The sequence below is a fragment of the Rattus rattus genome, chromosome 5 (assembly GCF_011064425.1).
Source record: "Rattus rattus isolate New Zealand chromosome 5, Rrattus_CSIRO_v1, whole genome shotgun sequence".
Taxonomy (NCBI): domain Eukaryota; kingdom Metazoa; phylum Chordata; class Mammalia; order Rodentia; family Muridae; genus Rattus; species Rattus rattus.
Window position 1 is genome coordinate 134193774 of NC_046158.1, and position 14306 is coordinate 134208079.

General features: G+C 40.0%; 1 protein-coding gene across 3 annotated transcripts in view; it reads left to right on the forward strand.

Annotated features, from left to right (window-relative positions):
• The window catches only part of Raly (RALY heterogeneous nuclear ribonucleoprotein), a 70012-nt gene that overhangs the window by 24841 nt on the left and 30865 nt on the right, over positions 1–14306 (forward strand). The window lies entirely within an intron of this gene.

A 14306-nucleotide genomic window follows, 5' to 3' on the forward strand; every position in this document is an offset into this window, starting at 1 on the left:
TTGAGATTCAAGAAGTGCAAATAATCTAGGAACCTATAAAGCTGATCTTAGAATCGGATCACTGTGAATACTATTATGATGTGACAGATTTTTCCATGAGCTGCTTGCTAGTTTCCATGGAATTCTGCTAATCGTTTGTTTGTTTTTATAAATTTAAGAAGACAACTCTCCTCAGAAATACAAGTTATTTGAGGAGCCCAGTGTTATGGAGAGGAATTGGGGTCTGTTGTGAGCAGTAAAATTTATAGCGAGGGGATCAAAAAGTACGAGATGGGAGCAGCTTATGTAGGAAGTGACCCCTCCTACTAGCTGGAAGAAGAAAATACTGAAGGGATGTTAGAGGTTGGACTGACAAGAGTTAGGGACCTAGATAGCTGGGTTGACATTGGTAGACCTGAGGTTTTTTTTTTTTTTTTAAGATTTATTTATTTATTTCATGTATGTGAGTACACCGTCACTGACTTCAGACATGCCTTTTTACAGATGGTTGCGAGCCACCATGTGGTTGCTGGGAATTGAACTCAGGACCTTTGGAAAAGCAGTCACTGCTCTTAACCGCTGAGCCATCTCTCCAGCCCCTAGACCTGAGTTTTAATATTATTTGTTAACCTGCATCCATTTAGTAAAAATGTTGTATCTCCCTACTCCCCTGGCTACATGTTTTTGTTGTTGTTTTTGTTCTTATTTAGCAAGCACTCGGCTACCAAGCGAAGTCCCCAGCCCCCTGCCATATGTCTTTTGTGTGCAACCATTCACTGATAATGTAGAGAATCAAATGGAAATCTAAATCAAAAAAGTTTTGTCGATCAGTAGGTAGCACAAGGGAGACAAAGTGAGACCTGCTTGCCACCCTATCCCCAGAGTGAAAGGGAGGCTTTTGCTTAGGGGATTTCTGCTGTACATCTTTCCCCTTTGTTCTGTTCCCCTTCTTCTGCAGGACCTACCCAGAGCAGTATTTTATCATAGGGAAAATGGATTCCAGGGCTCAGATGACAGAAGCGTGCAACGCTGGCAGCTGCAGTTTGCATCATGTGTTCTGTAGGTTTAAATACACTCAGTGCCCAGGCTGAGGGGCCTCTGCTGTAGTGTAGATCTAAAGCACCTCTTTTCAGGACCCATTTCAACACTAACCAGCTGTACGTTTCCTGTTGTCTCAGAAGAACCGCCCTCTCCCACCCCAGCTACTAGTGAAAAAGGATACTTATGTTGAAGTTGTACACCTTACTGGTTATTTCAGCTTTCCCGCTAGGCAGTGTTTTTCCCCCCTGGCCATTAATTTAGGCCATTTTGTATTTTACCTCTGTCTACTTGAGAGGGCACAGAGGGATATAATGCCCCCATGGTACTCTTGGATTCAGTGTTGGCAAGTTCTAGTTTTTCTCCATACTCTGCATCTTTTGGTTTTTACTAACACCTTTGTCTTGGTGGTCTAAAGTTCTACAAATTCCAATCTTTCCATGGCTTGTGTGCCAAGCTTAGAACTTACCATTTCACTTTACTTAAAAATGTGAATTGTTCAGCCGGGTGGTGGTAGCACAGGCCTTTGATCCCAGCATGCAGGAGACAGAGGCAGGCTGATCTCTCAGAGTTCGAGGCCAGCCTGGTCTACAGAGTAAGTTCCAGGTCAGCCAGGGCTACACAGAGAAACCTTGTGTAAAAGTGAAGACCGTGGTTTTAGTTTAAAAGAAAACCTGAATTAGTTATTTATGGGATATATTGTATTACTAGGCACATTCTAAATCTATATAAATTTTCATAGCAGTTTGGGAGTTATGTGTTGATATTCTTGTTTTATAAATTCCTCAGATTTAGAGAGGGCATGTAGGCATTCCTTGGAAGAGCTAAGCTTAGAATACAGTAGAATCTGGCTGCAGAGACTTTTCTAGTACACTTGGGTTTGGGCTTCCAAACTGTTGTCTTTTTCAGTTTTTTGGATCGTAGGTCTCCCTTTTATTCATTTTACTATATGAATTTTTTGAAGACACTTATTATTTATTTACCCAGTATTTATTGGTGTTTTCTATGTACTGTGCATGGTTTCAGGTTTTGAGTTTAGCAGTGAATAAAATAGTTTGATCCTGTGGTTTACATTGTAGAAGAAAGCAGAAAATGAATAAATATGAAGAAAAATAATGTAGGATAAGGGGGATTAAAGAATAAGGTCTAAAAAATAAGGTCGGTGCAGAAGATGAAGAGTTGAGCTCTTCATCTCATGAAATAGTATTCTAAGCACAAGAGTTCTGTTCAGCAAGGTCCTGAAACAGAATCGTTTTGGTTGTGTTTGAAGAAAACAAAGGCAGGTTTTAGTGTCTAGAGGAGGAGATAAGCAGGGGGGCATTAGACTGTGGAGAAGTTGTCTTAAAGAAATCACATGAATGTTTTGAATGAAATAGATAGAAGAATGTCATAATAGCTATCTTAAAAAAATAAACCCTCTGACTAGCTATAGCAGCCAGTACCTCTTTCTGTGTAGTATGGTGTTGCAGAGAACTGATAAGAGCTTTACCTTGTTCTAGTTCTCATTTATTTCATGATGTAATACTCAGTCTTAACCTATTAACATCTGTTTGTGGGTGACTTACTAAGCTAAGAAAATTCCTTTGTAAACACCTCCCCCCCCAGTTTATTGAGAGGTTTTATTATGACTGGGTCATTGATTATCCTAAGGCTTAGATTGTTTTTACATTTATTTATTTATTATTACTATGTGCATATGTGCTGGGGACCCTTCCCCCTTTAGTTCATTAAAGCTAAAGATGTTTTTTCTTTCACTGAAATAGTGGGCAGAGAAGTAGATAGTTAAGTAAGAGAGGTCCTATAGGAAGATCAATTACGAGACACTGCTAGGAATATTGGTGGTGACAGGGAGTTCTGAGCCCAAGAATACGGCAAGAAATCAGGATCTAAGTTAGGAAATTGGAAACTACAGTTCAGGAAACCAAAATCTGTTGGTAGCTGTGTGGTACTAGGATTATGAGATAAAGTGAGGTGTGGTGGCTCAGGTCTATAATCCCAGCTACTTTGGAGGCTTTAGGGGCTAAAGAGATGACATTGGGTGTTTTTCAGAGGTCTCAGGCCCTCTTTGGTCTGTGCAGGTACTAGGCTCATAAGTGGTGCACAGACATTACATGCTGGCCAAATACCTGTATACATTTTAAAAAATAACTTTATCTTGCCCTGGAATATTTAGAATCTTCTTGAAACCAGTTTTTGTTATCTCGGTCGGTTGGTCTGTTTGTCTGTTTATTTTTACTTACTCATTTTACATGTTATTTTGTTTTCCCCCCCCAGCTCTAGAAATGCTTTGTTTTCTCTGATCCAGCCCTTTCATATAACAGATAACGAACGCAGTAGAACGGAATAGAAAGACACACCCAGAATTCCAGTTCTTGTCAGTATTAACTTAATCTTAGAACCATACTGTTATCTGAAAGAGGGGATAGTGGTAATAGACTAGACATGTAGAGGAATAATACTGAGAAAAAGAAAGAAAAAACTAAGGCTCAAGAAGTGAAGCCACTTGTTCAGACCAAATTCCAGATCTCCTCTGTCTCATTCCAGGGTTTTCTTCTCTAGAGCCAAGGCCATTTGCATTCATATATATGTGGTTGCAAAGATTGGAGCAGAAATGTCAGCTTTCCTAACATCTTCATCAACAGCCTTCTTAAGTCCCCTGTGCTGTGTGTCAATAACATAAGCTGTACTTGTTTTAGAAAAAAGTGCTTCAGCAGCACTCCTGTTGGTTTACTTTGGCTGGTACAAGATCCAGATGATCTTAGAATAGCACAGCAGATTGTCTAATTAGCCCATTCCCGTGGTGCTACACTCTCATTTGCTGGCTGGGGTTTGTCCCTGAGTCTTCCCTACCTGTCATCATGTGAATCAGAATCATTATTTTCAGTGATTCAATTAAAAAGAAATCAAATAATTGTTTTCTTTTGCTAGTTTGCCCTTTCCCACTTAAGAATTTTAAGATTAATTTATGTGCATAGATGCATGCATGCTATTAGAAATAAGTTTGCAAAGAAAGAGACCATTGCTTCAGTAAGAGCCTGAGCAAGGCAAAACTTTACTCTTGGTCACAAGGGTGCTCCGTTCACAGAAGCGGAGAAGTCAGCACACAGAGATTGGAGGTGTCTTTGGTTTTTATTCTCACACTGGGAGGGTCTGTGTCTTTTCTCTGTAGCCTAGGGTTTAGCCTCCTAGTCTCTTAAAATTTGGCTACCTTTAAAAGAAAAGTACAAAGGAAATAAAGGGGGCGGGGGGGTTTAACCACTTTAATCCAAGGCCTTTGTGTAAATAGTGATTCTATAGGGAATTGGGTTAAAACATTTTTGCATGAAGTCTTACAAGGTAGGAGAGACAAAAAGATTTGAATTCCTTGTCACAAACCCAAATTTTATAGTATTTGATAGAAAAGACTCACTGTTGCTTACGTGTTACAGTACAAAAGGAGGTCAGAGACTTTTGGGAGCTGGTTCTTTTTATCATCTAGATCTTGGAGACTGAATTTAAGACACTTACCCACCGAGCCGTCTTGCCAGTCTTTTATTATTAACTCTTTAGCTCAGTATGAGTAACAGGTTCATCAGCATCTTTATGCATATGTCCCTTTATTTTGTTCTCACCCCCTCACTGCTGCTTTTCTGTGCCACTCCCTCTCCCTCTACTGTGTGTTTGTGGCCAGTATTTTAAATAGATTATCTAACTAATTTTTGTAATTCATTAAATTACTAATATCTCCAGAGGGAAAAGCTAAGGCTTTGTCGTGAAGAAATAATGCAGAGGCTACATCTTGTCTAAAACAGCTCTGGTTTGAACTCTGACCTCCTGACTTCAGAGACTGAGCTCTTTCCCAATAGCCATGCTACCTCAATGGCCTCTGGCCACATCAGTTCTGGAAGAGTAGTTAAAAGTGTCCAACAAAGGATAGGCATTGGGTAACCTGAGAATTGGAACTCTCTTCCATGCCTTAGTCATTTTCTCAGGTTTCTGCTGTACTCTGTCTCAAACTACCATACCCAGAATTCAGATTTGGGCTCCAGAGATTCAGGAATCAAAAGGCCATCTTTGACATGAAAGAGTGTCTAGTAAAACATGTACCTGTTGTTTTCAAAGTTGAGAGAGGGATATCTCAGACAAGTAAGGACCTCTCGTGTACCTACCACTGAAGAGCAGGAGAAGGAAGAAATCAGTCTGTATAGACTGAGCTTAATGTCAAGCTCAGTGAGCCTCCTTCAGGGGAGTGGGAGTTGAGACCTGCAACAGGACTCGTTTTGGGGATAAGATTATTTTAGATTTAGGTAGGTCCTCAAATCCGTATTTACTTTAGAGTTTACAAAGCAGTATATTGTCAGAGGCCTATACTGCGAAGAAAGGACTCTGCTATTGAGTGACATAATCCCAAATCCTTAGTCACCATGATGCCAGTGAGTTTAAGCTTTTTCTGAGAAGGTTCTCTTCCCAGGCTTGGACCCATCCACTGCTTAGTCACAAAAGGAGCAGGACCTTATCCCCTAGTCTCTGTGCTTTCTGAGACCTCCTGTGTTTTCACATCTTTTTTCCTTTCTAAAAACAAGATGGAGTTTCATGTCTAGGCTTCCTACTTGATAGGAACTGAGCCTGGTCTTTAACTTTGAACTCTTGTATATACTGTTTGTGACTTCATGATAGGGCTCCTTTTTACATTATATTTACAGGAATCAAGTAAAGGATGGGAATATTTTTGTTTCTTCTTTTGCTGGTCACTATAGTTTGCCATAAAACAATGAAATTTTAGGATATTAGAGTCAAGGATCCTTAACAGATACTTACACATTTACAAAAGAGCTGTTCGTAGAAAAGGCCCAGCAGAGCTGCTTTCTTTGTTGGAGTTTTGCAGTAAACACAGTTGCTGCTCTCCCCAACTTTCCAAAAGACTGTCTCTGAGGCATTTGCTTTAAAACTGAGTTCCTGGACACCATTTGAAAAACAACAAAGACCTCAACCAGTATTCACATTTTATAATTGTGTAACCTGAGCCTCAGCTAAGGATTTTGCCTAAAATTTTATACTCTGTGTAAGTGAGAGGTGCCGCAACTCTTACTCCAGGCTCTTTGAACTACGTGTGGCTTTATGTTAGTTACTCCATTGCCAAAGTGGCCGCCAGTAACACTTGGTTGACGTCCTCTACCTGGACTGGGTATCAGGGGTCTCTTCTTTCCTAACATCCTAACATCCTTCCTACTTAGGCCTATGGATATGTTTCCTGCCGGTGCATAATTTAATTCATAATATAACGAGCATGTCAGGTGCTAAAATGTGTTTGTGCCATGCTGTGTGTTGAGATCAGAGGACAACTTCATGGAATTGGCTCTCTCCTTCGATCTTTTTGTGGGTTCCAGAGATGGAACTCAGGTTGGCACTTGAAGCTATCTTACTTGCCCAAGTTTTTGTTTTATTTTTAAACATAGTAGATAGATTCTTCCTCACCAGAATGCTACCACTTTTTTAAAAATTTATCTTTATTTTAGTGCATTGGTATTTTGTCTGTGTGAGGATGTTGAGTTCCCTCAAGTTGGAGTTATAAACAATTGTAACATATAAACACAGGGAGGAGAGTCAGGCAGAAGCTAGGTTGAGATTTTGCATGTATCCGTCTACTTTACAGTGGTTGCTCTGGCTCTCCTTCCTTTTGCAATATAAATTTGATGTCTTGACTTCTGCTTTTTCCATCAGCTTCCTGAAATTCAACTTCATAGCCATTTGGAAGCCTGATTTGATTATGTCTGCTTACATCAAAATGTATTTTCTGATGGTTGAATGGTAGGCTCTCAGCTGGCACTGTTCCTCCTGGAGAGAACAGAACAGAAACTGATTGTCTAGGTACATGGAGGCTGAGCTGTTAAATACCAATTGGAAATACCACACAAATCAGCTAAATAGATTTCTAGGGCAGGATTTGGGGTACATGTACACTTTCCATGTACTTGTGTAAGAGAGTGAATTGACCAAGTGTTCAAACGTTGCTGAGGCTCTTGGAGGCCATCTCTGATGCTTTCGATATCATCTGCCAGGTGCCTTGGTTTTTTGTTTGTTTTATATTTGGGTTTTTTTTTCTTATTATTGATTTAAGCTTATTGGATTTTTTTTTAAAGATTTATTTATATGAGTACACTATAGCTGTTCAGACACACCAGAAGAGGGCATCAGATCCCGTTACAGATGGTTGTGAGCCACCATGTGGTTGCTGAAGATTGAACTCAGGATCTCTAGAAGAGCAGTCGGTGCTCTTAACTGCTGAGCCATCTCTCCTGTCCGGAAATTTTTTTATTTACATTTCAAATGTTAATCCTCTTTCCCCCACCCAACCACCTGCCAGGTGCCTTGTTTTAAACTGGGTTGGTGTAGTTTGGTAGAAAGACCCCTGCCTTCAGAATTACATAAGTTCTGATCACTGTCTGCTAGCTTCCTAATTTTGTTCCTAGGTTAATTCTTTGCCTCTTAAGAACATCATTTTTCATGTCTAATAAGTACTGTTCATAATGGCTTTTGAGGTTGTTACAGTTTTTAGATATGAAGATGTGATGGTGGGTCATTCCCTGCCTCACCAGTGGGTTGAACGTTTAGCTCCCTCGCTGGTAGCACTATTGAGGTGTTGAGACCATGAAGGTAATGGCTTCTCCTGTGGGTTAAGTCCACTCACTGATAGGTTCTTACTAAATGGGCTTTTAGAAAGTAGGTCTGGTTAGAAGATGTAGGCCATTGAAGACATGATTTTGAAGGGAGTAATTGGCCCCTTTTGTCTGTCTAATGCTTCCTAGGTGCCAGAAGGTGAGCAGCCTCATTTGTCACAGGCCTGTAGCAGTGGGTCGCAGTCGTGGACTGAAAACATACACCAAAATAAATGTTTACTCCCTTACTTGATTTTCTCAGGTGATTTGTCATTGTGACAGATAAAGTAACAGAGATTATTTTGGGAGTTAAATACTTCTGGTAAATACTGTAATACTGTATAAAACTTGATTGAGTAAATAAAGGCTAAGGCAAGCTGATCTGTGTATGTTAGCGCTTTGAAGACTCCAGGAGATGGCAGTAAAACCAGTTCTTCTCTAACCACTCTTACTGTAAGGAATTCTGGGTCTCATTTTCTTTCTCAATTTTAGTCCCCAGAGGTCTTGGGCAAAAAAAGAGCCCCCAGGTCAGTCTCTGTCACACCAGCCGTCATACATGAGTAAGCAGGACGTTATCTAACAGATAACGGGGGCGGCAGCTGGCTCAGGAAGCAGCAGCTCATGAACAAAAGGCTTTCTCTCTGCCCCCAATAAATTGGTCCTTGGAGATCCTGGCTTTGAAATTCTAATTGACATAGGAAGAGAAAGATTCATTAGGCCCTGGACTCATTAAAATGCTCTGCTGCTCACCTTCCGTTTATTCGTGGCAGTTTGTCAGAGGAATTAAGTAAGCCAACATTGCACGGTGCTGCTGATGGCAGAGTCTTATGTGCTCTGTGTTGGGGCCTGTGGTTGACTGTGCCTCCTGTATTCTGTGGATATACAGTTGGTTTGAGAAGAGTATCATCCCTGGGACTTTAGGAGTCTAAATCTCACCTTCAACACTAAGAGGACCTTCATGATCGTAAGCGATAACTCATTTACAGAGCGTCACAAGAATGACTGGAACTTGCTCTTAAAGATCACCAAGTATTTTATGGTGAAGTTACCTGAAATCACATTGCCTGACTTTGGCCAAGAATATTTACCTTGAACCTGTTTTGGATTTTTAGATTCAGAATATCATTCAGTTATAAAGCATAATATTTATTTTATTTATTGTTATACATGTGGGTATTTTGCCTGTATGGTACATGAGGAGACTAACAGAGAGACTAGGATTTCCTGGGACTGGAATTGTAGACAATTGAGGGAGCTGTCAAATAGGTGCTGAGAATTGAACCCAGGTCTTCTGGAAGAACAACCAGTCTTTTAACCACTAAGCCATCTCTCCAGCTGTTAAAATATAATAACACACATTCTGTGTGCCAGTATTTTGTGATTAAGTAAGCCTGGGGTGGGGGTTAGAAGAGGGAAGTCATGAAGGTTTCCCAGTATTAGAGATTAGCAGGACCACCACATGGTCCGAGTAAGTAACTCAGTTGATAAAGTGCTTGCCATGTAAGCATTAGGACCTCAAGTTCAGTTCCCCAAACCAATGTTAAGAAAAGCTTGCTAGTTGAGGCCAGCCTGATCTATAGAGTGAGTTTTAGCACAGCTAGTGCTACTCAGAAAACTCTGTATTCAAAACCAAAGAGAGGGGTTGGAGGGAAAAAGAGGAAAAGGGGAAGGGAGAGGGGGAGGGGGAGAGGGAGAGGGAAGCTTGATGATGGACATGGTAGCACATGCCTTTAAATGTGGGCAGAGCAGTTCTCTATGAAATAAAGGCTAGACTGGTCTATATAACAGCTCCTGGTTAGTCTAGGCTACATAGTGAGACTGTCTCAAAAAGAACAGAAGGAAGGAAGGAGGGAAGGAAGGAAATAAAAGTTGAGTGTAATCCTATAATCCGATGCTAGGGAGGTAAGAGTTGGGCAGATCCTTGTGGCTCATTGAGCAACTTGGTGAGCTCCAGGCTAGCAAGATGCCCTGTTTGAAAAAGGAAGCAAGATGGACAGCTACTGAAGAATGATATCTGATTGACTTCTGGTTTTCACACTTACCTCTGAACACTCACTCACATACATACATGCATACATACATACATACATACATTCATTCATTCATTCACATGAACACATGCACAGAGAGAAAGACAAAAGAAAAAGGAATGACTCCTACTGATGAGGAATTCTAGAGAAGTATATAGAGAAATGTTAAGGCTCAGGACAGTGTGACTGGCTTCTATATTGCAGTACTGAGATTGCAGTACTATAGTTTCTTCATTAAGAACACAGCCAGGGCCTAGATTCAAGAATGTTTTGCTATGGTTTTTGTCTTTAGTTACCAAAAGAGAACAGATGACCATCTCAGCTGTTTGGATCATGAGGGGATGATCTCAGGTAGGGCTAGAGGAGATGTTGAAAGTTCTATAACCAGCGGCTACTGTTTTCAACCTTTTTTTTTTTTTAACTATATTTTTTTCCTTACCCTAAACGATTCTCTTATTTCAGAACAAAGCAAAAGTATCTAACTCAGTCTATTTCCCTCTTCTAGTCTCCCACTTTGATCTCCTGTGCCTTCTCCTAGTAACCCTGAACTGCCTGATCTGAACTGCTATCCCAAATGAGCCTTGGAACCTACTTCCCAGGCATGTCTCAGGACGAGGTTAAGGCTCTGGTCCCACAGCCAGGTCCATTAGCCTCTTGCCAGGCTTCCATTCACTCACCTGCTTTCACTCCCCGTTTCTTAAGAATTAGATTGGCTGTTTAGTATGACTACTAAACAACTTCAAGAGTAATCAATACTGAGAGAAACTGATCTTTTAATAAGTTTTAAGGGGCTCCCGACTGGGAAGCTCTGCAAGAATGTCATAAATTTAGAAGCAAAGAAGAAAGTAAAGACAGCAATATTTATGTATGCATTTCAGAGATTTCCCATTATTCCGATTTTTTATCCCTGATAATAATGCCTTTGAGGTATTGAGATAAGTAGTGCGAGGACTTTCTGTTTCTGCTTGACATTTATGAAAGTGTAGGGAAGGTTAGTGACCATTTAAGGATCTTAATGGCAGACCCCAAATAGAAATAAGATTTGGGAGATAAATGGTTACAGACATGAAACATGGAGTTGATCACTTTCTGGCCATGTGACTGAGCGTCTTTTGAACTTGTCATAGGAGGAAGGCATGTACCTATGGGTGTCTTATGCTGTGTCATAGGAGGAAGGCGTGTACCTATGGGCGTCTTATGCTGGCACCTGAGATACACTGGGAACACAACAGTTGTTTTTGTTCAGTGTTTTTTTTTTTGTTTGTTTGTTTTTTTCTCCTTTCTCTAAAGATTTATCTGACTTGTTTTTAATTTTGTATATACACCTATGCAGTGTTCATGCGTGCATGTGTGCTGTGCCAGTGCTCTAAAAGTCCCAGAGGGTCTTTTGGAGGAGCAGTACATGCTAGTACTGCTGAGCCATCTCATTAACCCCTTACAGTTTGTTTTTTTTGTTTCCTTTTATTTTTGTTTCAGAGACGTGGTCTTATTCAAGGCTGATCTTGAATTCATGGTCATCGTCCTGCTTTTATTTCAGTGTTTTAAACATGTTGTATTCTTTTTTTCCAAAACACAACAACGACAACAAAAAAACCATTTTTTTAGATACAACAACTTGACAGGAGAAAAAGAGTCCCGAGAGCAGGTGCAAGAGTCAGGGGCCCACTTGTGCTCATCGTCAACATTCCCTTAAAAAGACGAAGTTAGTCGCTATCATGTATGTGAGAGGACTTGGTGTAGGTCCATGCAGGCCTCTGCTTGCTGCTTCAGTCTCTCTGAGCTCATTTGGGCCTTGCTTAGTTGATTCAGAGCCCTTGTTCTCCTGGTTCTTTATCCCTGAGTCTTGAAATCTTTCTCCTTCCTTTTCTGTGGAATTTCCCAAGCTCTGAGGGGAAAAAACTTGATGGAGATTTCCAATTTAGACTCTATAAAGAGTGTCTGACTGGGTCTCTGTGTCTGTTTCCATCCGCTGCTGGTGGAAGCCTCTCTGATGATAACTGGCTAAGGCACTGGTCTTTGAGTATAGCAGAATATCAATAGGAGCCATTTTATACTTTTTTTTTTTTTTTTTTGACATGTAGGGTTGGGTTTTACTCTAGGGTCTCTGGACTATCTAGTCTCTGGTTCTTGATTACCTAAGCAGTATCAGAAATGGGTTTCTTCTTGAAGAGTAGGTTTTAAGTCAAATCAGATAGTGGTTGGTTACTCCCACAAGTTTTGTGCCACCATTGCCCTCGCATAGTTTGCAACCAGGCAAATCCCTTTTGCCTGTAAAATCTATTCTATTTTCTCCTCCCAGGGAGATCTTTGTGTGCTCCTCTCTTTACCTAACCTCTCTGGATCTACAGATTGTAGCTCAGTTATCGTTTACTTAATGGCTAATACCTACTTTGTTTGTGTGTGTGTGTGTGTGTGTGTGTGTGTCTGTGTGTCTGTCTTCTATCTGTCTGTCTCTCTGTGTGTGTCTTTCTGGGTCTGGGCTACCTCACTCAGGGTGAATTTTTTTCTAGCTGCATCCATTGTGTGCAGATTTCATGAAGTCATTTTTTTAAAACAGCTGGATGATACTACTGTCTTATGTAGCTATACCACATGTTCTTTTTCTACTCTGTTGAGGGACATCTAGGTTGTTGTCAGTTTCTGGCTACTATGACAATAGCTGCAGTGAACATGGTTGAGCCAAGTATCCTTGTAGTAAGGTGTAATGTCTTGGGTATATACCCAAGAGTGCAATAGCTAGGTCTTGAGATAGATCGATTGCCAATTCTCTGAGGAACTACCATACTGGCTTCCAAAGTGACTGTACAAGTTTGCACTCCACCAGCAGTTCTTCCCTTGCTCGCTGTCCTCGCTAGCGTGAGCTGTGCCACTTGTGTTGATCTTGGTCAGCTGTTCTGACAGGTGTCAGATGGAGTCTCAGAGTAACTTTGATTTGTCAAGGATGTTGAATACTTCTTAGTTTTTTTTATCCATTTGTGATTCCCCTATTGAGAATTTTCTGTTTAGATCTGTACCCCATTTTTAAATAGTTTTTTTTGTTTGTTTTTTTTTGTTTTTGTTTTTGTTTTTTTTTTTTGCTATCTCGTTTCTTAAGTTCTTTATAAATATTGTATGTTAGTCCTCTCTTGGATGTGGAGTAGGTGAAAATCTTTTCCCATTTCATAGGCTATCATTTGTCTGATTGGTGGTGTCCTTTGCCTTATAGAAACTTTTCAGTTTCATGAAGTCCCATTTAATTGATTTTTTTTTTAAAAGATTTATTTATTTTATGTATGAGTATACTGCAGCTGTCTTCAGACATACCAGAAGAGGGCATCAGATCCCATTACGGATGGTTGTGAGCCACCATGTGATTGCTGAGATTTGAACTCAGGACCTCTAGAAGAGCAGTCAGTGCTCTTATGAACTGAGCCATCTCTCCAGTTCCCCATTAATTGATCTTAATGCCTGTACTATCAATATTCAGAAATTGTCTTCTATGCCAGTGCCTTCCAAGCGATTCCTTACTTTCTCATCTATCAGGTACAGTATATCTGCTTTTATGTTGAAATCTTTGATCCACTTGGACTTGAGTTTTGTGCAAGTTGATAAATATGGACTTACTTGTAGTCTTCTACATGCAGACATATAGTTTGACCACTGCTTGTTGAAGATACTGCCTTTTTTCCAGTGTGCATTTCCAGCTTTATCAAAAATTAACTGTCCATATGTATGTAGATTTATGTCTGGGTCTTCAATTTGATTCCATTGTGTCTTTTTTTTTTGTCCAATACCATGTATCTTTTATTACTATAGCTCTGTAGTACAGCTTAAAACAAGGAATGGTGGAACCAGCAGTTCTTTGATTGTTAAGGATTATTTTAGCTATCCTGAGTTGTTGTTTGTGTTTCTAGATCTGAAAAGAATTGTTTTTGAATTTTGATGGGGATTGGCATTAAACCTGTAAACTGCTTTTGGTAAGATGGCTATTTTTACTGTGTTAATCCTAGCAACCTGTGAGAATAGGAGATCTTTTCATATAACTTCTTAAATTTCTTTTGTTAAAGGCTTTTATCACGTCTTTCACTTGCTTGGTTAGAATTACCCAAAGATGTTTTATATTATTAGAAGCTATTGTGAAAGGTGGCATTTCTATTCCACAGCTTTGTTAGTCTATTCGTCATTTGTAGACAGGATAGCTAGCCACTTTGCTGGAAGTGTTTATCAGCTGTAGGAGTTCTGGTGTAATTTTTGGGGACACTTATGTATACTACCATATCATCTGCAGATAATAATCCTTTGACATTTTCCATTTTAGTTTGTATCCCTTGATTTCCTTCCTTTAGTTGTCTCACTGCTCTAGCTAAGACTTGAAATACTATATTGAATAGCTATAGACAGAGTGGGCAGCCTTGTCTTTTTCTTGATTTTATTGGACTTGATTTGAGTTTCTCTGCATTTAAGTTGCTGGTGGCTGTGGGTTTGCTGTAAACTGCCTTTATGATTTTTACTTATGCCCCTGTGTAGGTAATCTCTTCAGGAGTTATAAAGGCATGTTCAATTTTGTCAAAGGCCTTTTCTGCACCTAATCATATGGGTTTTTTTTTTTCTTTGTTTATATGGTACGTTACATTTACTGGTTTTC